The sequence below is a fragment of the Pundamilia nyererei genome, unplaced genomic scaffold (assembly GCF_000239375.1).
Source record: "Pundamilia nyererei isolate P.nyererei 1_Seehausen unplaced genomic scaffold, PunNye1.0 scaffold00028, whole genome shotgun sequence".
Lineage (NCBI taxonomy): Eukaryota > Metazoa > Chordata > Actinopteri > Cichliformes > Cichlidae > Pundamilia > Pundamilia nyererei.
This window is the reverse complement of record NW_005187429.1, coordinates 3,675,500-3,679,117: the sequence shown is the minus strand read 5'-3', so window position 1 is coordinate 3,679,117 and position 3,618 is coordinate 3,675,500. Positions and strand designations below refer to the sequence as shown.

General features: G+C 41.3%; 1 protein-coding gene across 1 annotated transcript in view; it reads right to left on the bottom strand.

The window, feature by feature from the left end:
- LOC102212785 (synaptic vesicle glycoprotein 2A-like) overlaps window positions 1-1,047 on the bottom strand; it is an 18,826-nt gene extending 17,779 nt beyond the window's left edge. The window contains exon 1 of the mRNA XM_005728506.1: window positions 697-1,047. The gene's annotated coding sequence lies outside the window, so the exon portion shown is untranslated. The remainder of the gene's footprint in view (window positions 1-696) is intronic.
- Window positions 1,048-3,618: the final 2,571 nt, after the last annotated feature.

Genomic DNA, 3,618 nt, shown 5'->3' with positions numbered 1-3,618 from the left:
AGCAGCTGTTTATCACTTCATTGCAAGACCACGCAGGGCAGATAGTCATCAGCATCTCCTGCAGGGTTGTTAAAGGGAGATTTCAGCCAGCCTCCTTTGTGGTGATAATCTGGACACCTGATAACATGGCTTCAACGACAGTCAAAAGAGATCCCCAAAATCGCTCCTGCAGCCCTGATATTCTCCTCTCACGGGCCTGTTCCCAACAGTGTCAGCCTGTCAGATCTGTACTGTGCTGTCCTGCTTTCACGATTTGTATATTTCACAATGTGGATACATGCCTCGGATTAAACATGGCCAAATTTAAGCCTTCGGTGCGGTCGTAAATGTCTTCATTTATAATAAGCCGTAAAAAGGGCCTTGTCGCCAAAAGGGCCAATTTGTACAGCCCTACAAATGCGGATGGATTATAACTATAAATCTGTTACAGAAACCAGCCGATTGTCTCTTCGCTTGCGTCCTGACATATGCCCCCATTCTTAGAAATCACACTGCCATCGGCTTGTCACGACTTGGATTAGATTATAGGGCCAAGTCTCGATTCACAAAATCGATCCTAATTGCCGTGTGAAGCAAACACACCCATCGCCCCCCTCTCTTCATGTTTTAATGCAAACATAAAAAGAAAGAAAAGAAGAGGGAGAGGGGAAAGAATCAGCGCCATCAGCCACTAAAAGCTAATTAATTTCACCTCACCTTAAATCCTTCGATGCCAGGGTCCCTCTTCAGCTTGGAGATGGTGGTGATGAAGAATGAGAAGGAGGAGGATGAGGATGGTGATGCGTACGAGGCTGTCGCTGTGAGCCGAGTGGTGACGATGATGGTGGTGGTGGTGGTGCTGCTGCTGCGCGGTTTGGAGACGGAGAGGAGAAGCCCACGCCATCCACACACACTCACAAGAGTGATGCTCAGAGGTTCCCCTCCCCCACGCGAAACCCTTCACACACCCCACACGCCCCCCTCCCCACGAGCGCATTTAAACGCCCCTCGTCGATATGGAGAGTTTTGGCGCAAATTGTTGCGCACAATCTGCGCACACACTTTCGCCAGCTTTACGTAAGACTGCGTTTAACGAGCAGATTTTACACCGTGGGGCTGGAGACTGTTCCTGCGTGATTAGGATTTCTCTGCATGCAGCAAATTAGACTCGACCATCTGCTTTTTAAATATGCATCATTGTCTGTACATATATCAATATCGCACACGTGCCAGTGCACCTGACTCCTCTGTTGCCATGCCGACCACTCGCGTATCCCTGAGTGCATCAAGAACTGGCAAAGAGACCCGAGCCCTCTCGATCAGCCTCCGAGGCTCAAAGAAAAACAGAAATGTGGTGTGGACATAAGACATCTAAATGTTTTCATTTGTGTGGAAACGTGTGGGAATTACGTGAAAAGCGTGTTTTACAACTAAAAGAGGCGACTGCTTTTAGTAATCAGCGCGTAACACCTCATTTAAGACAACATTATTCAGGCAAACATCTGGTTAGAACACCTGCACCAATCATCTAAACGGGGGGCGGGGGTAGAGAAGCATACACAGCTGCAGTAAGCCCTGATTTGATTTTTTTTTTCTTAAGGTGTGCTTGTCCTTTACAGTTAAATACCTGTAAGCACAGCAAGACCTTACAGTACTTTTTGCAGTTCACATCCTCTCATCATGGGTATGAATATCATAGTAATGCTGGGCTTTAAAGATTTCTTTGAAGTATTTGTTTTTAGGGTGTAATGATTCCACAGCACACATCTTTAATGACTTTAATAGACAAGAGCTGGGTGCACAAAATTGAATTTATTTTGAATTTGCTCTAATCCACAGTGTCAGAAGTATCCATGCACAGTAAATTTCACTGAGTACATCTGACTCAAATTGAATAAAACTTTACTCTAAAAAAGACAGCATTTGGTCCCAGTCTAAATGGAGTAAAATTTACTCTTCCTTAAAATTTACCCTTGATAATTTACTTGGTTTAGTTTAAAATAAAATAAAAACTCTAATTTTATTCTAAGTAGAACAGAATTGTACTCTGAATGGTATTATAAATAGAAGAAAAAATCACTTTATTTCACTATGTAACTGCATTATAATCATTCACTGCAAGGTTTTAAAGGTACAATAAATAAATCAGAAAAAAATATTTTTATTTTAACAGCCACCTTTATTATTCGGAGGAAACAGTATGGTACAATACAAAAACTGTAACTGCTTGTTGTAAATCAAATGCTTTAGAGCAGAAAAGCTCTTTGACATAAATTACATGAGGTCCGTCTCTTGTGCACAGAATTTGAAAACCATTGGAATGCTCATTGAGACACACAGCTTCTTGTATGGAAACAAACGTTTGAATAACCTGTGGTGTTCGGCAATCAGGTGTTTCAAGAAAATACTGATGCCTTTTGATAACACTGGTGAAAATACAATATTCACTATTTGAAGCAACAGCAGTAGCAAATACCAGTGCTGACCATTTGGACAAACTATGCCTCTAAAGATTAGTGGTAGATTCCGAAGTAAACACCAGGACTGGATGGCGTTTAACCCCAAGTCGATTGAGTCCTCTCCCAACTTCACTGTAGGTGGTTTGTTGTTTTGTTCCATGTAGCCATAGTTAAAGCTCTTAATTCTCCTGCCCACTTCCTTTGATGTTGTATACTGATCATGTAACGTAATCAGTTTCATTTCATATTGTGCCACTCCCTCCAAGACATCATGCATAATATCAACAGAGAAATTTTCACATGTATTGAAGTACTGCAATGAGCTTAGAATGCAAGACTGTTTAACATCCATCACATAAGGAAGTCTCTACAAAACCAAACAGGCAGTGAAGACCAAGTTGCATGTACTGGGTCATACGGGGGAACCTTAACTCCATCCCTCTCTGGGATTTTCATATCCTTCACAGTTGGATCAAGTATCTTAGAGAAGCCATATGTTTGGGATGTTGAACTCCTTGGCAACTGTGAACATAATACAATTGCATTACACATTTGAAATAAACACCAGAACAAGCAAAAAAAAAGTGAAATTAAATAAACTGAACAAAATAAACCTAAACATTTGGTATAGCACCTATTATAACATCATCATCAAAGCTTGACTGATTCACACTACGAAACACGCTGAAAACCTTAATGTTTTTTTACTCACCGCAATCCAAAAACGATCAGTAGGTCAGTTGGCCTTCAAAACATATGTACTTCTGTTGTTCTCTGCACTTCATATGCACAGCTGGCATCCTTAATGATATGAAAAGGATATTTTTCAGTACAAATACTTACAAAATTGAACAAAAACACAAATATATTCCATGTGTGTCTTACAATCTCGTGTTCTATTCTGATAATGTGAATGAATATAAAAAATAACTAATAATAGTAAGGGCAAACTCAACGTTGCAGCAGTCGGAAGTTTGTATACTACCAATCTAATACACTAGGCGCTTAAGAAACGTCTAAAACTGCAACCATTGCAAACAGCACCCCCACTGCTGCTGTTCCACCTCAGACACTTCACACCTCCTCTATTCACCCTGCTCACTCCCCCCCACCCCCAACAACAGCATCCAATACACACTCAACACAAGGCTCCAGCCTGTCTCTCTCAACCACCCAGGTT